This window comes from Lactuca sativa, chromosome 8, assembly GCF_002870075.4.
Source record: "Lactuca sativa cultivar Salinas chromosome 8, Lsat_Salinas_v11, whole genome shotgun sequence".
NCBI classification, from domain to species: Eukaryota; Viridiplantae; Streptophyta; class Magnoliopsida; order Asterales; family Asteraceae; genus Lactuca; species Lactuca sativa.
Window position 1 is genome coordinate 326,732,042 of NC_056630.2, and position 21,851 is coordinate 326,753,892.

The 21,851-nt window shown below is 38.3% G+C and overlaps 1 long non-coding RNA gene across 1 annotated transcript; it reads left to right on the plus strand.

Annotated features, from left to right (window-relative positions):
• Positions 1–686: 686 nt before the first annotated feature.
• LOC111888769 (uncharacterized) lies at positions 687–3,022 on the plus strand. The gene is made up of 4 exons (XR_002849313.3): positions 687–1,536; positions 1,618–1,743; positions 2,254–2,322; positions 2,662–3,022. It is a non-coding gene; the product is annotated as an uncharacterized LOC111888769 (long non-coding RNA).
• The last annotated feature ends 18,829 nt before the right edge of the window (positions 3,023–21,851 follow it).

Consider the following 21,851-nt stretch of genomic DNA (forward strand, 5'->3'; position numbering starts at 1 on the left):
TGCATTTAGGGCTTTCTAAGCCATTTCCGGATTTGTGATGGGATTCATGGAGTTCTACTTTCAGATCTGAGTCATTGAAGGGGTATCATGGCATAAAGGTGCCAACTTTATGGCCATGAGAGCCCCATGCACATTGTAGAGCACCTTTTATGGATTTTTGAGGCAAAACCCCATGCATGTGCACCAAGTTTGGAACTTTACGTATAAAATGGACATTAGGAGGCCAGATCTATGGTTTTGAGGTGTTAAGACCCATTTAAATCAACTATATAGTATTTGTCAATGATGGAGTCGCCGAGTTGTTCTTGGGCTCGACGAGTCGAGGCGTAATGACCACCGAATCCATTCAGCGAATGGACCAGATGTTAGGGAGGGAAGTCCCGTAGATGTTTAGACGCGAAAAAGGACCTGAGAACCATGAGACTCGACGAGTGTATTAACAGACTCGGTGAGTCCAAGGCAATCTCCCAGCATTTGAAGATGAACTCGGCGAGTTGTTCTTATAGCTCGGCAAGTCTAGGACATGACTTGTTCATAGGATGAGGATAAACTTGGCGAGTTGTTCATACAACTCGGCGAGTCAGGTGAATGATCCTTCGATGATTATATACATATATTAATTCCCATATCATTTAGTAACAGTATACTTCTTGAACTTCAAGTTTGGCCACACTATTTTGTAGGTGTTAAAAATTTGGTCCCTGCTCTCCAATGAAATGCACGCAGGTATTCCAACATCTTCGTTCTTCTTATCAATGTGCTTCGCCGACAAATCGAAAAGCAAAACATTCTTAATAGCCCCCAAAAAATCACCACTCGCTCCTCTTCCTTCACCGGTGCTTCCCGCAACCGGCGTAATGAGAATACGTATTCTCATCGATACGACTGATTGGGGGCTTCGCCGGCCGCGACGGAAGGATAATGGATTGGAACCTGATTCCCACTTCCCAAATTCTATCCATATCTCCAGTAATTCGATTTCATGTACTTCCGATTTGTGGCTATGTATACGTAACTGTTTGGATTTTCGCATCTTCATTGGGAAATTAGTTGCTAGAGTTTCAAATCCCTATTTCTTCTTAAATAGGTTTCATAGATGGACCTTTTGTTCTTCATTGGAACAGATGTGGAATATTGCCTGACACCCAATTGCAAAGAACGTCATCGGAGATGATGAAGTGTGTGTGGATTAGGTTTCCACCGATACTCATCATTTTCCCACCCACCTCCACTGCGTCAATTGAAAACCCTTCACCGGCTTCCAAATTCCTACTGCTTTTGCAGAAAACTACCGCCGAACGATGTCGGAACTTCCCCAATTTCACCTCCTGTTTGTTATCTTCGGTGAAGATGGTTGTACAGGGAAGCCATCTGGGCCAAGCAATCACCTACTTCGGTGTTTTATGATTGTTTTGTTGTTTTTGGTTCCATATTTTCCATATGAATGTCCTTGTGCTCATAACAAATTTGCTACTTTCAGCTTATCAATGAATCACGTGCCAAGTCATTGTTGAAGCCACAAATTACTATATTCAGGTAAAGCATTATTTAGTATTTCATAAGGATCTAAATCTTATAAAATCATTAAAACTTCGTTTTTCTATTTTTGTTGTTCAGTGTGTTCTGATCAAACGACGGAAGTGAAACCGGAGGAGATGGTAAGGAATCTAAGATCGTGGGATATGAAACTTTGTAGCCATCTGTGAACAAAAAACTTATATCATTCAAGTTTTAGGAAGAAAGGTATTTAGTAAATTTGCAATATTGCTATTTTTTTCCGTTTCTCCAAGTGGCACATTTTCATGTGTTTATAGAATGATTTATCATATGCAAAGTCAAATTTTAATACTTTCATCCAAACACAATAATTTTAACTGTTATATTTTGCCCAAAAAATTATAGTTATAATCTCATAATAAGAAAAATATGAAAAGTAAAATGTTATTATTAGGTTTTTCAAATTACATTGTACTATAAGAAAAAATTTGTCTCGGGGTTCACTCCGGGCTCACCTACTAGTTTATATAGAAGGAGAAATCATCAAGTCATTGCTAAACTTGACGACTAGAGATGTGGATGAGGACAGTTAAAGGGATAGGGACTCGACGAGTTGGCGACCCAACTCGGCGAGTCAGGCAAACTGGACGCTGACTTTGACTTGGACTTTGACTTGTACTTGGTTAGGGGTAAAATGGTCATTTTACCCTAAGAATAGATATCAGGCTCTGATTAAGTGTTTTGTGGGGATTATAGCCGGAGGATTTCCGGAGCAGCATCAGACAGAGATTTCTTGCGCAGATTATCACCAGCTACTCGTTCAAGGTGAGTTACCTTCTAGTAGGGGTGGGTCTAAGGCCACAATGTCGGCCCATCAACAATGGTATTTGGTAGATAATTGTCTTTGTGATAATTATATTGGTATGGTTATGTGCTTTGGTCATGAGATACGCCCGTGTGATATGTTATGTGTGTTAATGGTAGTGGAATGGATTAGTCCTTCCCTGATATCGGTCTTTAGGATCGAGGGGTAGGTTAGTACCCAATTATGCCTGAATGCATGATTATATCTTGTTATTGTATGATAGTGTTAGAGGGAATAGTCCCCAGTTACCGGTTGAAAGATACCGATGGTAGTTACTGATTGAAAGATATCAATGACAGTTATCAGTTGAAAGATACCGATGACAGATACCGATTGAAAGACAACGATGACAGTTACCAGTTGAAAGATACCGATGAAATCATATGGTATGTGGTATGATGGGGGAACTCACTAAGCTTTGTGCTTACAGTTTCAGTTTTGGTTTCAAGTACCTTTTTGTCTAAGGGGAAGGAGCCGACAGTGTCGCGGTGCATCACACTTTTACACATGATTTTCGCAATGAGCTTCTGGGATTGTACTTTGATTTCCATCACTTATGATGTTATGATTTTGAGACACGACATTGTGGTTTAAACCTGATGTAATATTGACAATGTTTTGGTAACATATTTTATGATTTACTTAATTTAAAAATGAAAATTTTGGCCTCAATTTTGGGATGTTATAGTACTACTGCAGCGTCGTCTACCAAGCATTTCCACAGTTGGGAGACGTGAAAAGTGCAATGAATCTGGCTAAGCTTGGCTGGGAGATCCAGGATGTAGTTTTCACATATGTTCTGATTTGCAGGGACTAAGAAGAAATAGAGATGTGGAGCGTGGAAGAATAAATATAGTCATGGGAAACAGAAAATCGTCGCCTGTTACCAAGATTAGAATGTATTCTTTAGCACTTAGTAATGGATTAGGTTTAGATTTAGATAATTGTTTCTATTCGCCAGATATGGCAAGAAACATCATTTCATTTCATGGTTTGTTTAGACAAGGATTTAGATATTCGTTTGATAATGAGAAAGGTTCAATTTATGCTTATCTAAATGGTGTCTTATATTTTGAAGGATTGCTTTGTAATGGAATTTATGAAACTGTTATGGTTGTAGATAACTTAGGAAATAATGTGTTGTGTGTGGATTCTTCCAATGGTTTGGATAAAGCATGCTTGTGGCATTGTCGTCTTGGACATGTCAACAAGAAACGCATAGCCCAACTCCAAAAGGATGGAGTGTTGGAGTCATTCGACCTTAGGGACGATGACGTGTGCGAGTCTTGTTTACTTGGAAAGATGACCAAGTCACCCCTCACTGGCACTTGTGAAAGGGGTTAGGGTTTATTGGATCTCATGCATACCGATGTGTGTGGGCCCTTTAGATCCACCACAAGGGACGCGAACCGCTTCTATGTGACTTTCACCGATGATTATAGTAGATATGGGTATATTTACTTAATCAAGCACAAGTCAGAAACCTTTGAAAAGTTCAAAGAGTTTAAACAATAAGTGGAGAATCAATTGGGCAGGAAAATCAAGATGCTTCGATCTGATCGAGGAGGAGAGTACCTAAGTCTTGAATTCCACGACTATCTCAAGGCATGCAGAATAGTTTCGCAATTGATGCCGCCTAGAACACCACAGTTGAATGGTATGGCTGAGAGGCGTAATCAAACCTTGTTGGACATGGTTCGTTCCATGATGAGTCGTGCTTGACTACCTATCTCATTCTGGGGGTATGCCTTAGAGACTGCCGCCCATATCCTTAACCTAGTCCCTACAAAGAAGGTTACCAAAACACCTCACGAGATGTGGACAAGGAAAGCTCCCTCGTTGGCACATATCAAGGTTTGGGGTTGCGAGGCTTTCATAAGACGAGAGACTCACGACAAGCTCGAACCTCATAGTGAGCGATGTATTTTCATCGGCTACCCGCAGAAATCCTTTGGGTATCTCTTCTATAGACCGAGTAACAATGTTGTCTTCGTTGCGAGGAGAGGAGTTTTCCGAGAGTGAGAACTCATAAACCAAGGAGACAGTGGGATGCATATCGATCTTGAAGAGATTCAAGAGTCGATCGATGAAGGAACCTCTAATGCTGGCGCTTAACCCGAGGAGGAAACTCCGATTGAACCGATTGGCGAATCCTTACCTCTTAGACGTTCCGAAAGAGTTAGAGTTCAACCCTAGTTGTATGGTTTTCATATTACTACCGAAGGGGACATGTATATTAGTGATAGTACACTAGTAAATCTAGATGAACCTAACAGCTATAAGGAAGCCATGGCAGGCCCGGAGTCTGCGAAATGGAAAGAGGCGATGGACAGCGAGATTCAGTCCATGTATGACAACCAAGTTTGAAATTTGGTTGACAATGTGCCCGGACGTAAGACGATTGGGTGCAAGTGGATCTTCAAGAAGAAGATAGACATGGATGGGAATGTGCACACGTATAAGGCGCGATTGGTTGCGAAGGGCTTTACTCAAACTCCCGGAGTTGACTATGATGAGACATTCTCACCAGTTTCTAAAATTAAGTCTATTAGGGTAATGCTAGCCATTGATGCATTTCATGATTATGAAATATGGCAAATGGATGTCAAAACCGCTTTCCTTAATGGGAAGTTGGTTGAGGATGTTTACATGGCTCAGCCAGAGGATTTTGTCAATGCAAAGCATCCCAATAGAGTGTGCAAGCTTGAGAAGTCCATTTATGGACTTAATCAAGCATCTCGCAGATGGAATCTTTGCTTTGATGAGAAAGTCAAAGAGTTTGGATTTGTACGAAGCGAAGATGAATCATGTGTATATGTCAAAGCCAGCGGGAGTATAGTTAGCTTTCTCGTGTTATATGTCGATGACATATTACTCATAGGAAACGACATCCCGACACTACAGGAAGTTAAGTCCTGGCTCGGGAAGTGTTTCTGTATGGAGGACCTCAGAGAGGCTTCCTATATTTTGGGAATAAGGATAGTGAGAGACCAAAGTAAGAGACTAATAGGACTTAGTCAGAATACTTACTTGGACAAGGTACTAAAACGTTTTAATATGGAGAACTTGAAGAAGGGAGAATTACCGATCCAAAGTAATGCCAAGTTGAGTAAGACACAAAGTCCGAGTACCGAAGCCGAGATAGATGAAATGAGCCGAGTAACTTACGCTTCCGCAGTAGGCTCAATCATGTATGCTATGACTTGTACACGCCCTGATGTGGCCTTCACTTTGATGGGTCTTTACCCTTATTGGAGGAGCAGTCACTTGGAAAAGTTCCAAGCAAGAAACCATAGTTGATTCAACATGCGAATCAGAGTACATTGCAGCAAGCGAAGCATAAAAGGAGGCAATATGGTTGAAGAACTTCATTGGAGACCTTGGAGTTGTACCTGCCATAACAGAGCCTATGGAAATTTTCTGTGATAATGAAGGAGCGGTTGCCTTGACCAAGGAATCAAGGGATCATGGTAGATCTCGACATATCGACAGAAAATATCACTTTATTAGACATTGGGTAGAAGAAGGACTCCTCGTAGTTAAGAGGATATCGTCAGAGGATAACCCAGCAGATCCGCTTACGAAGGGACTGAGTAGGGTAAAGCATTTGCAGCACGCTAGGAGCATTAGGTTGAAGGACGATGTTAGTTTGGATTAGATAGTTTAGAAATGAGTAATACATAATTGTAATTGACATTTGATGATTAAATAAAGGAGTGTTATTAGTATAGTTATTGTCTTATGTTAATTGGTTGACTATTATTTTGCTTTGCATGTTTTCACTTCCTGAATAATTGAGTTAATTAAGAATAATCGAATTATTCAAATGGTCCACAGTTGTTCATATGTTGGAAGTAGGTATGAACGAAGACCGTCATGAATTGGTGTGTAGATTGTCTGAAAGGTATTAGACATAACAAAGGTTTGTTACAATATTCATGAGTGCTTACAAATAAGTTTTGAGTATTGGAATAAACCCGCGCCTGCTCGAATCACTTCATGGAATCTATCACGAGTGATCGCAAGACGGTAATATCATATGGTCTTAAAACCAAGATATATGGTTTATTGGTTGCTAATTGATTGTACATTGATAATCCAAAACCGCATCAGTAAATTGATGTCATAAAACACATTGTTGTGTATAACTGATTAGTGAATAGTAAATGCATATAAGTTGAAGTTTATCTGTTTCTTTTATCCTAAGAGGGTAAAAGTGATATCAGGGCCCCTCGATGATTTTGATTTGACTTATGTGCCGGGCCTGGTCAGTACTGAATTGATGTGTTCAATTAAGTTCTACGTCAAATGAATCTGAGATCGAGAAACTAGCTGCTGGACAATAAGTATGACTATGTTCCATGAGATTGTCCACACGATATCTAAAACAGAGGATTGTACGATCCCTTATCTAAAGGATAGGTTATTGATAAGATCAGAGTTCGACTGTGTCTTTGAGAGCTACGATTGTTAATCGAGTTATATTTACATTTGTGGTTACTAGACTTATCCAAGTGGGAGACTATTGGATTTGTGTCTAAGCCCGTAACTATATTTGGTAAGTACTTGACCCGGTTGTACATGGTCCTTTTGGGTTGCCTTCACCAAAGCAACTTGATTGGAGAAATAATAGAGAAAGAAGTTATTATGATTTATTAATATATTATAGGAATAATATATTAAAGGAGAAATCATATTTGTTTAATTAATATTGGTAAATAATTAATTAAGAATTAATTTTGTGATCAAATGTAATTAATTAAACTACAGGGGCTGAATTTTAATTATGTGATAGTTGCAAATTAGGGCAATGGATGCCCTAAGGGAGAGGTAGACGAATTCAAGGGGATAAGGCCCTAGAATTCATCCAAGGATAGGTTTCTAGACTTATCTTATGGATTGCTTGGTGGGAAAGCAACTAGATTAGGATAAGGACTAAAACTCTAATCTCTACCCGATATAATGACCACTTGGCTAAGGGAAATTGACCACTTCTTTTCTAAGAAGCCTTAGAGCTGATTTCTAGCCTCCCCCCCTCTCTCTCTCTCTCTCTCTTGCCTCTCCATTTGCTTGTGGTGTTTGTGAGCCATTAGAGGTACTACACTTGTGGTACTTGCTTTCCAAGACATGAGATTGAAGAATTGTGTTGTTATTGCAACATAACAACAAGAGGTATGTAATCCCTTCTAGTTTATATAAATTTCGAAATATATACATGCATGCTAGGGTTCTTCTTGTGTTCATAAAGTTGTGTATCTAATAGAGAAAACATAGATCCAAGTCTAGGGTTGCATGCACACATAGGATTGTTTGTACAAAACCCATCAATTGGTACTTTAGGGGTAGCTCACTAAGCCCTCGGGCTTACAGTTTTCAGTTTGCTGTTTCAGGTACTTTAGGAGATCGTGGAAAGGCGAAGGTGTGACCGTATCGCACCTCATCATTATGCTATGATTTTTGGGACACTCTGATGGAAAATTATTTGAAAACATTTTGTAAACAATGCTATGTGGTTTTTATTTATGATTGAAAAAGTTTAAATTTGACGTAAAATTATGGTTGTTACACATGGGGAGTACTGAAGTGGTACTCAAGACTACGGAGAAGATACAACAGGTTCGGAGTAGGCTTTAGACTGCTCAGAGTCGGAAGAAAAGCTATGCCAACAAGCGACGGTCAGACCTGGAGTTCCAGGTCGGGGATATGGTACTCCGGAAGGTGTCGCCATGGATGGGATTCATTAGATTCAGGAAGCGGGGCAAGTTGGGCCCCAGGTATATTGGAACCTTCAGGGTCATAACCCGGGTGGGAAAGGTGGCATATAGGCTGGATCTGAGGGGTTGCACCCTATTTAAACGACTTAACTTAGCCTCCCTCTTCCTTATCTCTCCCAAGAAGCTGTATATCGAAACCCTAACTATTTTTGTGTGATCTAAGGCCAATTTGGTGCTTTTGGGTGGTTTGTGAAGCTTGAAAGGAAGGAAAAAGATTGGGAATTCGAGTTGGGGCTTCTAGATCTAGAGATCTTATTCCATCTTCAACTCAATCAAGGTAAATGCCCCCTGTTTTGGTCTTCCATTTGGTTGTTCACCTTTAGGGCTTAGATTTTGGGTGCATTTAGGGTTTCGCAAGCCATTTTCGGATTTGTGAAGTGATTCATGGGGTTTTACTTGCAGATCTGAGTCATTGGAGGGGGCTCATGACATAAAGGTGCCAACTTTATGGCCATGAGAGCCGCATGCACATTGTAGAGCACCTTTTATGGATTTTTTAGCCAAAAACCCCATGCATGTGCACCAAGTTTGGAACTTTACATATAAAATAGACATTAGGAGGACAGATCTATGGTTTTGATGTGTTAAGAACCATTTAAATCGGCTGTATGGTAAGATTCAAGAAGGGACTCGACGAGTTGTTCTTGGAACTCGGCGAGTCGGTGTGTTTTGACCACCAAATCCTTTCTGTGGATGGACTAGTTGTTTGGGAAGAAAGTTCCGTAGATGTTTAGACATGTAATGGGACCTGGGAATCATGGGACTCGACGAGTGTATGAACAAACTCAATGAGTCCAAGGCAATCTCCCAACCGTTGAAGATGGAATCGACGATTTGTTCATACAACTCGACGAGTCATAGACTGGACACGTTTTTTATGAGGAATGTGAACTTGTCGAGTTGAAGGAAGACCTCGGCGAATCAGATGAAGATGGTCCCGATGGTATGAATGAAGGAGAACTTAATGAGTTCTTGCTAGACTCGATGGGTGGAGTCGGGGTTGGATCTGGTAGTAGAGCACGGACTCGACGACTTGGTAGACCAACTCGGTGTGTCATGTCAACTAGGTGTTGACGTTGACCAATGTTAACTTTGACTGGTTATGGTATTGACCCTGGTTAGGGTCATATGTTCTGTTTGACGACTTGAGGATTGTCGTGTAGGGATTGAGGAGTCGAGGAGAGTCGATCTTCCGGCAGAGGACGGTTCAGACGCTACACGACATTGATGTGAGTTACCTTCTAATATGAGTGGGTCTAAGGCCACAATGTCGACCCACCAACAGGCTTATTTAGTAGATAATTGTCTTTGTGATAATTATCTTGGTTTGGTTATGTGATTTGGTCATGAGACATGCCTGCGTGATATGATATATGTGTTAGAGGTAGTGACAGGGAATAGACTTTCCCTGGTATAGCTCGTTGGGACCAAGGGGTAGGTCAATACCCCGATATTTCTGACTGTTTGTTTATATCCTGCTATTGTATGCTAGTGGTAGGGCTGAAATAGTCCCCAGTTACCGGTTGAAAGATACCGATGACAGTTACCGGTTGAAAGATACCGATGGCAGTTACCGGTTGAAAGATACCGATGATAGTTACCGGTTGAAAGATACCGAAGGCAGATACCAGTTGAAAGATACCGACGATATTGTATGGTATTCGGTATGATGGGGGAAACTCACTAAGCTTTATGCTTACAGTTTTTGGTTTTGTTTCAGGTACATCTTCGTCAAAGGGGAAAAAGTCGGCAGTGTAGCAGCGCATCTCACACACACATGGTTTCCGCTTTGGGTTTTTGGGATTGTACTCTGATTTTACATTACTTTTGATGTTATGATTTTGAGACATGACACTACGGTTTTATGTATTGACATGATTTTTAGCAATGCCTCGATAAGTTATTTTATAAACCACTTAATTAAAAATTAAATTTCTGGCCTTGATTTTTGGGATCTTACAAAAATAGTTCCTTCTATAATCACTTAGTTTACACCAGCTATATATAATCCAAAATCGAACGGATAATTAATTATGCGAATCCGCCCTAAGCCCACAACCAAACGAGGAAGATGAAGTAAGGCACAAAACACACATCCAACTGCCCGTTGGAGGTTAATTATATATAACTCTTGCTGTATAAACTAAGGTATTATAGAATTAACCACTAGAGGTCCTTTAAGTTATATTGGGTTAATTAAATGGATTAAACCCTTTATTTGATAAGTTTCTAGTTTAGATTACTCAATGTTCTATCTGAAAAGTATGTTATTGTACTAGAAACAATGTGTTGAATTTGTATACTATGACCTGACCCATACCTAGTAATCCTTATGATTACTTGGTGTATACGAAATATATATATATATATATATATATATATATATATATATATATATATATATATATATATATATATATAGCTAAGGTTGATTAGTTAGTAAACTGGGTGAATTTGCTCTAAGCCCACAACCAAACAAGGAACTTGAAATGGAGCGGAAAGCACCCGTTCAACTGTCTAACGGACCCGATTAATATATATCCCTGATGTATCTACCAAGGAATCATAAAGTTAGAATTATAGGCCCCCTTCTAACTGAATGTACTAAGACTCGACCGTTCTGTTTGCCTTGTTTAATGGTGTAAGTTTTCCCATGTTTAAGACTATTTTTAATAAATGGCATTACCTTTTATGTGAGGAGATCACAATAAGAATGTAATGGGAAAATGAAAGTATTCAGTAATGTTTTATAAAGTGACTACTAAAGCCCTTTCTACCTTATAACTTGATTTTTAATTAATGTTAAATTGTGAGATGGTTGTAACCATGCTTGATCGACTAGTATAAGACACGACGTTCCAAAGACATCGAAATGGTATGACATTTGTCACGCATAGACCTGTAGGTCCTACTGTAGCTAGCAGCAAGGTGTAGGATGGTCAATCCAGTATAGATCTAACAAAATAATGCTCTCCCTCCAGGAGACTCTGATTACAGAACGCGAACTAACAAGTATAATGCTAAGTCATGAAGTAGTGGTTTCACATTATTGTTATCTTTTTCTTGTTATAGTATGTTTCTTCTGTTCTAGTGTATAGTATGTTCCTCCTTGTTTCTCTTTATAGTATGTTCTCTCTGATTCTCATTAATGTATGTATTGAACCCCTAAATTGTACCTATTATAGTTTACTAGTATGCTTGTTTGAGCTGTTACTGATTTGAATAAAAGACTCATTTATCTACTTAGTTATGATTGTACTCTAAAAATGGTGTTTTACAAACAATAAAGTAACATAACTTAAAAGAGTTTTTGAAATCGTTTTGATCACTTATAAAGTATAGGAATTCCTTTGAATATGATGGTTATCACAAAAAACATTTACACAATTATCATTGTGTTTAACTTGTATTCCCCCTTAAAAGCATTTAAAAACCTTTAAAAGATTGATTATAGGGGTATGAACTCACCTTACGTGGGTGATTCAGTTGCAGATTCGTGTATGGATGAGAAGTTCCACGAATGAGCTCCTGAGACACAAATGAGTCCTAAATGACATGTAATGGAATATATTGGCATGTAATTAGTATTTAACTGTAACAACCCAATTTTCACATCCAAAAATTTCGTTTTTAAAACATTACTTTAGAAAAGCATTAATAATTAAAACATTGTTTGATCAAACCACATCACTGATGGGTTTTTGGTCATAAGACATCCTACGTGCTCATATAAACCCTAAAACTCGGATCTAGGTTTCTCTATTGTACATACTTTGAATCCAAGACTTTGAACCCTAATTCTAGCATATGGAAATCAGAATTCACATGTAAATAGGTTTAAGAACATACCTTGATTGTTATATAGCAATAACAATCCAATTCCTCCTTGAATTGACCTTGGAAAGCAGAGAGTCACAAGTGTCACTCCTCTAATGGCTTACAAACACCATAAGCAAGTGGAGAAGGTATAAAGAGAGAGGAGAGAGGTTAGAATTCGTATCTAGGACCTCTTGGGAAGGATTGGTCGAATTCCTAAGCCCTAGAGGGTTTATATAGCTGTAAAGATAGAGTTTCAGTCATTATCCTTATCTAGTTGCTTATCCACCAAGCAACCCATAAGATAATCCTTGAATCCTTATCATAGTCGAATTCTAAGTAATTATCACTTCATATTCGTCCACCATATATATAAGATAATTCTTACCTTATTTTGTAACTATCACATAATTACAATTCAGCCCCTCTAGTTTAATTAATTACACTTGATCACAAAATTAATTCTTAATTAATTATTGACCAATATTAATTAAACAAATATGATTTCTCCTTTAATATATTATTCTTATAACATATTAATAAATCATAATAACCTCTCTCTTTATTTATTTCTCCAATCAAGTTGCTTTGGTGAAGGCAACCCAAAAGGACCATGCACCATCGGGTCAAGTACATACCAAAATAGTTATGGACTTAGACACTAATCCAACAGTCTCCCACTTGGATAAGTCTAACAACTATTCTGCGTATGACTTCGGATCCCGATCTGCAATCGTAGCTTTCCAAAGCCGTTGTCAACTCTGATCATATCAAATACGCGTGTCCTTAGATAAGGGATCATATATTCCTCCATTCTAGATATCATATGAGATATGATTTCTAATCATTCTCTTTGTACTACTTCTCGATTTCTGATTTATGACGACAGACTAATTGAACAAATCAAATTAGCCCTAGCCCGGCCGAGCATTTACGTTTGTCATCACAAAACCATCGAGGGGCCCAAAGATATCGCTTTTATCCTACTTTGAATAAAAGGAACGGATAAACTTTGATACAATGCTTGCTTGTACTCACGCACCGAATCACACACAACAATATGTTTTATAACACCAACTTACTGGTGCGTTTACATATTATCAATGTGCAACCGATTCGCAAGATACAACTCACACATCTCGGTTTCAAGAATATAAGATGTTATCGTCTCACTAATCACTCGTGATACAATTCATGGAGTGATCCAAGTGAGCGTGGGTTTAATCCAATGCTCAAATCATATTCATAAGCATTCACGAACGTTGTAGCAAACACTTGCTTATGTCTAATACTTTTCCAGACATTCACACACCAATTCATGACAGTCTTCAATCATATCTACTTCCAACATATGAACGACTGTGGCCCGTTCGAATAATTCGATTATTCTTAATAAACTCAATTATTCTGGAAGTCAAAACATGCAATGTGAAACACAAGAATAATACTACTCCCATATGACCTCAACCTTTGAGTATAAATAAAACTCGTTTTATTAATCACCATATCGATTACTCGTTATTTGTCGTTTCGGGTAATCAACTTCTTACTTGAATTACAACACTTGTCCCATGCTCCTAGCATGCACACAATGTTTACCTATGGTTCTTACTTTGTGAAATAGATCACATTGAACACATTTCCAATCATTCTCATTTCACAACTCCAAATCCTTTTCATAAGTGAAAAAATATCAAATTCTTGCTACTTATAGAATATGCTAGATTCTAACATTCTATGGAACTTATCCTTTCGTAATGTCACTGCACCAAAGTCACAAAGACTATAGCCAATGATATTACAAAATCTTCTATCGGAGATTGTTACAAGACAATTCCATAGATGTGATGTCTCTCACTCAAAGTACTTTCTTTGAACATCCTTTTGCATAGAAGTTCCTAATCTAATCATAGATTTCTCAATATTCAATTCCCAATATGGACACACTTCGATATGTTCCATATGACAACTCATTCTTAATAGAATCTTATCTATTCGTAATGATGTCGATATGGTCCATCCAATATGGAAACATTTCCATATTTTCCAATACTATACTTCCAACTACTCACAAGCGACCAATCCTCGTCGAACTTTGGATTGTCCTTTGATAGTTGTTTAATTATTTTAGTCTAAACCGATTCTAGTCCTTTTTCCCTCTAAATGTGCTCGACATTTGGAAAATTTTAGAATGGTCAAAAATTAAAGCATTTGCAATCGATCCTATACCCGAAGCGTATGGGACACGACGCATAATGTTTTATTTGCTATGTTCTCAAAATTCGAATTGTGAAGAGGGATGCCGTAATCATAATCAAAATTTTAAGAACACACTTTGTACCTTTGACTAAATTTTATTAACATTCCACAACCTAAGCCTTTAGATTTGAAATGAAGCATAATATTCTCTCCCTTAATTATAGCAAAACAATTCTTCAACTATTGCGACTGTGCAAAGTATGACTCTTGTTTTCTATAATTAATATTGCTAACCTTGCAATACTTTCCTTAATAATCATACAATCATAACTTTTATGCTCCCACTATCTTGATGATTATTATAAAACATAACACTTATGCTCCCACTAGCTTCGACATGTATTCATAAACATTTTAACTTTCAGAAAAAAAAACAATGCTTATTGAATTTCTTGAGTTCATGTTTCTAATACTTAGTGCTTTGAGAATCTTTTATCAAGGTTTCTTGAATCTTATACACATTTGCCTTCGATAGTTCATATGTGTGTCTAAACAATTAAGACTAATTGCCAAACCTCACAATTCAAATTATGGAAAGGGATGCCGTAACCATAATTGAAATCGAGAATGCAATTTTACAATCACTATCTTCTTAAAATCTGTCTTAGTGAAAGCATTTCCTCACAATCATTTTCATGAAGGAGGAAATCTTATGACACTTAGATTTAAACAGTGTATTTGTTCCTATCCATGTGAATTTGTCAAAACCAACGTTTACGACAAATTCAAACTCATATGGAGCGAACTTTCTTAATCTTGATTTCTTGCCTTATGGTAGCACAGCTGCCCACCATGTCTTCCAAGTAGTTAAGCAGCTCACCCTTTCCTATCAATGTACCTTTCATTGATTAAGGTGCTTTGCCTTTTATGCGTTCAAAATGAGAACTCATAGAACTCACATGCATAATTAACTCGATTGGATTGGCATAGAATCAAAATAATGTCAACACGATAGGTTGTAAACCTTAACTCGTGTGCTAGTGATGATCGATAAGGTTTATTTGATTTGTTCTTGAAACCTTTCAAGACTATTAAGACTCCCACTGACTCCTTGACATATATGATTCTCTTGTCAAAAACCATTTCTTGACAAACAAATATTCAAGAGTTAGTGTAGCTTTTATCAAAACACTTCATAAATTGGTCCTAGTTGGTCTTTGTCTTATCCAAGACATCACAACTTTCCACATTTAATGAAAGTTACAAACCTTCTTAATACCTTTCACTCAATGTCACAATCTTAACTTTAAGACTTGTTATTGGAATGAAGTATGATTGACTTATTGATTTAACCATTTCTTCAATCCTTGATTTCTCTTCTTAGAAATACAATTGTACTAAGACTCACTTAGAGGATCAATTGAGATATGGTTCTTAATCATTAAGACCTATCATAAAGCATAAAAGGTACTCTCCCATCTTCTTAGAATAGAGAAACTTTTATCTTTCTGCCTACTTGATTCTTTTTATTCGTTCTGCTATTGATCTAAACCCTTTAATCAATTCAAAATTACACTTAATCTTGTAAGTATAATCATATTTACTAAACCTTTAGTAAATCATGACGAATATCATTGTTACTCTGGTCTTGATCAACACGCAACATTGTGTGCTCGATCTCTTAGTCCTTCACTTGACAATTTGTCAATGAATTTGTCTAATTTCCAAATATGAAATTTCTCATTCATCGTGCAACCAAGTTGCGTGATTCCAAATTTCTGTCCAATTGAAACTTTGGGCGATGAGAAACTCTCCCTATTTGGTAAATTCTTGACTTTTCCATAAACACCATGAATAAGAATCATATCCATTTGTTGTAGAAATATGCAAACACCAATTTTCATAACGATTTCATTGCAAGGAAATAAATAAATAAGTCAAACGAAAATTTATTTTATTTATAAAAGCAGCGGAAAACATTTGTCCTTACAATGCCAAATCCATTGAAAACTATGTATTTCAAAAGAAAATTTCTAACAACTCTATCATAACTATCTAAGCTCAAAATCTAATCTTCAAGTCCATGCGATCAAGATCCATCCCTTGTGATTAGATTCATCTTGCTCTTTCACCAAGCTTCCTTTCTTTTCACCGATCCTGTAAAACATTCAAATGCAATCTTATTACATTATGTATTAAGAATTAATGAATAGGAACTTAATGGAGTTAGATAGTGGATTTTACCTGAAGCACAGCCATACTCTTTGACTCTCCCAGCTTCTGGACTCTTCAGGCTCTTTGGGCAGACTTGTATCCAACGCCCTCTCTTTTGGCAGCAAACGCAGGTCAGTTCTCCTAGAACGTCCTCGGAAGCATGGTTGGTTGACTTTTCCAACAAATACGCTCCATTGCTTCGCCAAATCATTTCTGATTCAGCAGCAATGAGCATGTAAGTTAGGTCAATGAGGTTGTCGTCATGATTCATCATATAATACTTTCTTTTGAACTCATTATATGATTCAGGAAGTGACTGCAAAACCCAATTCACAGCCAACTCATCTGGGAATGACACACCCAACATCATCAACCTATCAATGTGTGATTTCATTCCTAGAATGTGGGCACACACGGGTTTACCATCTTCATGTTTCATTTCCAATAGGGCTTTAGTGATATTGAACCTTTCAATTCTTCGATCTTGTGGGTTGGGGAGAACAATAGGAGGAGGAGGAGGAAGTGAAGCATGATTTCTTGTTCCTCGATTGAATCGTGGAATACCATCTTCATGTGGAAAGCTTGTTCCACGGGATTTGGGAAAACCATAGTTGTCGAACTTTGACATCTACAATACGGGAGAAAACGAATTCAAGTTAGTTGATAGATTGAGTCCTTAGTAAATCACCCAAATGAGATACTAAGGCTAGGACCCAACACAATTTTCTACAACTCGGGAGAGCGATGCCGTAACCCAAATTGCAGAACATTTGAAGGTAAGTGAATGACAATTCACTAATTTCCACCACGAAAAACGAAAAAGAATTTAAGTTTTAAATCTATGAAAACTCCTAGATCCTTTGAGATTCATTGAACTTTCAATGGCATGTTTAAATCTCGATATGCCCCTCTTGTTTGTGACTGGGATGCCGAGGATCACAAAGCGGGTGTGAATAACCATGCAAACTTACATGGTGCCCTCACATGTTACAATCACCTATTCGATGTGCCGGTAAACCACAAACGCTCCACCGAACTATGAAAAACATTGAGTCACCCTTTGCTACCTTTGCTTAGACCCATTTAGTGTGCCGGTTAACCACACACGCTCCACTAACGTCTTCGCAAGGGCACAAAGTGTAATTTCATGGAATTGCATCAATTCACTTTTGCCTAAGTAACTAAGATTGGGAATTATATGAAAACATTTAGTTACTTTAATAATTCATTATACTTATAATGGAAGATTTCGTCCTATCCTACCCGTTCGGCAAACGACTCTCCACTAGTCAAGAGTGCGGTGGGTAAGAGTGGATACCCATTCAATCGCCATTTTATAGGCAATTTCCTTAAACACCCCTTATAGACCAGCTTCGTGAATGAGGCATACTAACGGTAAGACTGACTTTTACTCATACATATATATAATGTTAGACCTTTAATGTTATATATAGTATAGGGTGTATTTTTATACTTTTTAAAATACTAGGTGGTTTAATTTAACAATCATACTTTTAATTCAATTAAATTGTAAACCAAAAACTTTTATGGATTTATTAAACCTCTTTAATTAAACACCTTAATTAGTTAATAAAACCATAAGGGTGTGATGTGAACTTTTTCAAAACAATACTAGAGTTTTAGAATTTAACATTCCTAATTAAACTTTTAATCAACTTTTAAATTCCAAAACTTGAGGGCAAGTTTTGAAACATTTCAACACATTAGGGTTTAGAATTTAAATATGCATCAAAATTAAACTATTTAATCAAAATTTAAATTTCAAAACTTGAGGGCAAGTTTTGAAACCTTTTTCAAAACATTAGTGTTTTAACTATTTAATTTTCAAAACTACAAAACTTTTGGGTTCAAATTTAAACTATAAAACCTAAAGGGCAAAATATGAAACTTTTCACAACAACAAGGATCAAATAACAAATAATTCAAATTAACATTTAATCACATAATTATCCATATTTGATGATTTCTTGCAAAATAATTTATCAATTTACTTAAAATAATTAATCAATTATCTTATAAGGAAACAATTATCTTATTAATTGATAAATATCTTCAATTAGATTAAAAATATAGTCAAATATATCATATAATCGGATTAATATTAATCTAACATGATAAGGTAATTATCCCAATGCAAAAACAACAAGAAATCCCGAGATAAGCACTATCTGACGCACCGACTCGCCGAGTCACCCTCTGGAACTCGCCGAGTAGGGCTGACTCGCCGAGTCCAAGAGTGACTCGCCGAGTCAGGTCGAACAGTGAGGCCAAAACACGATTTTCAGTTACATCAAGCATCAATACAATAGAAACCAATCATGGCTCTGATACCACTGATGGGTTTTTGGTCATAAGACATCCTACGTGCTCATACAAACCCTAAAGCTCGGATCTAGGTTTCTCTATTGTACATACTTTGAATCCAAGACTTTGAACCCTAATTCTAGCATATGGAAATCAGAATTCACATGTAAATAGGTTTAAGAACATACCTTGATTGTTATATAGCAATAACAATCCAATTCCTCCTTGAATTGACCTTGGAAAGCAGAGAGTCACAAGTGTCACTCCTCTAATGGCTTACAAACACCATAAGCAAGTGGAGAAGGTATAAAAAGAGAGGAGAGAGGTTAGAATTCGTATCTAGGACCTCTTGGGAAGGATTGGTCGAATTCCTAAGCCCTAGAGGGTTTATATAGGTGTAAAGATAGAGTTTCAGTCATTATCCTTATCTAGTTGCTTATCCACCAAGCAACCCATAAGATAATCCTTGAATCCTTATCATAGTCGAATTCTAAGTAATTATCACTTCATATTCGTCCACCATATATATAAGATAATTCTTACCTTATTTTGTAACTATCACATAATTACAATTCAGCCCCTCTAGTTTAATTAATTACACTTGATCACAAAATTAATTCTTAATTAATTATTGACCAATATTAATTAAACAAATATGATTTCTCCTTTAATATATTATTCTTATAAAATATTAATAAATCATAATAACCTCTCTCTTTATTTATTTCTCCAATCAAGTTGCTTTGGTGAAGGCAACCCAAAAGGACTATGCACCATCGGGTCAAGTACATACCAAAATAGTTATGGACTTAGACACTAATCCAACAATCACAACGTAAACAGTGTCTAAAAGCCAAATCGTACAACCAATCAAAATATCAGAGTATAATTCCCAGAGAAATCTCGTAAATGCGGAAATTAGTGTGTGTGTGTGTCTATGATGTGCCGCTACCGCGCCAGCTCCTTCCCCTTCGATGAAGAGGTACCTGAAACCAAAACTGTAAACTATAAGCACAAAGCTTAGTGAGTTCCCCCATAATACCTCATACCATGCAAGCATATAACATACAACATTCAGCTAGAAGTTACGGGCCTCGCCCACACTCGTGAAGATACAGGCCCTGCCCACACTTCGCTAGCCGGGAGATGCGGGCCTCGCCCACACTCTACTATCTGGGAGATATGGGCCTAGTTCACACTCCACTCGCGGAGAGATACGGGCCTTACCCACACTCAACCGCTAACTCATAATATACAACTATCACACAGACAACAAGTATAGACAACTCTATCATACCGACACATATACCATACTTAACTAAACCAAGAGATACGGGCTCGGCCCACACTCTAGTGCTAACCTCTCATCTACACGGGTCTGCCTTGGTGCCTTAGACCCATTCCTACTGGAAGGAAACTCACCTCAAAATAGCTGCTGGTCTGCGTGGGAATTGACTGACTGCTGTTGCTGCTGCTACGGAAATCCTCCGGCTATAATTCCCATAAAACACTCAATCAAACACTGGTAACTGACCCTCGGGTAAATTGACTATTTTACCCTTGATCAAGTTAAAAGTCAAAGCCAGAGTGAACTTTCAGTTGACCCGACTGGCCGAGTTGGTCCCCGACTCGCCGAGTCCTTATCCAATGAATTGACCTGCAACCCGTCTCTACTCGTCGAGTTGGGCGTTGACTCGACGAGTTCTCCTTCTAAACTGATATCCAAGTCCTTCATCCTACTCGCCGAGTTGTATGAACAACTCGCCGAGTTCATCTTCATCCGATGAGCAATTTATGCTGTGACTCGCCGAGTTGTATGAACAACTCGCCGAGTCTGTTCTTGATCTAAGAAGATTGTCTTGAACTCGCCGAGTCAAGGCGTTGACTCGCCGAGTTCCTTCATGGGTGAGTTTGGCTACCAACTCATCGAGTCCACCTAGGACTCACTACTCAACTCGACACAACGAAAAGGGGACAACTCAGAGACTCACGACCAGACTCGCCGAGTTAGATGAGCGACTCGCCGAGTCTGCTTCATGCAAAAGCCAAATACGCGATTTTGCTCGAATCCAGTCCATGCCATTCATAGATCTGGGCTTCTAGGGCCTGGTTTACACGTAAATTTTCCAACTTTATGTGTAGATCAGCACCAATAAACGTTCTAAGGCTCAAAGTGCACCAAAAGGGGTAGATCTAGGGCTTGTGTGCAATATGACTCCATAAAGGCAGTAGATCCAAGCTCCAGGGACTGAATAGGGTCTAGATCTAAAGGCTAACAACTTGAATCAACCAACAATGCACAACCAAGCTTGGGACATGGTTCAAAAAGGACTTTAATGGAGCAATAAGCATAGAAACAGAGGGAAAACGAGTTATACCTCCGAGAAATTACTGAGAGAACACGGAGATGCTTGGCTTCCTTCCCTTCCTATTGATCTACTCCTCTTCCTTCTCAAAATCTTCAAGGAAACACACTAAAAAGCCTCAAACTCACAAGAACAAGGGTTATACTGTATGGAGAGCTTCTGAGGGTGAAGGGGGGCGGAGTTGGGGCGCAAATGGTCGTTTAAATAGGGTGCAAACCCTTGGAAATTACGGTTTCATCAGACAGCACGGACTCGCCGAGTCCATAATATGGACTCGCTGAGTCGCCAACTTAACCGCGTCCCAAGTCTCGTCTCTACTCGGCGATTCGGGCCTCCAACTCGCCGAGTCCAAGGCCAATAATACAAAATACTCAGATAAATCTTACATACCAGGAACTAGGTGCTACAAATCTCCCCCACTTATTTTAGACTTTGTCCTCGAAGTCTGCTGCTCGATCCTGAAACAGCTCGGGGTAATGCTCCATCATCTCTTCCACCGGCTCCCAAGTCCACTCCGATCCTTTCCGGTGCTGCCATTGCACCTTCACGAGTTCCACTCGCTTGTTCCTTAAATCCTTCGACTTCCTGTCGAGGATTGCGACTGGGCGCTCAATGTAATTTAGGCTGTCATCGACCTGTATATCCTTTAATGGCACTACCGCTGAATCGTCCACTAGGCACTTCTGCATCTGAGAAACATGGAAAGTGCTATGGATCTGGCTGAGCTCAACTGGCAGATCCAGCCTATACGCCACCTTGCCCACCCGGGCTACAACCTTGAACGGCCCAATATAC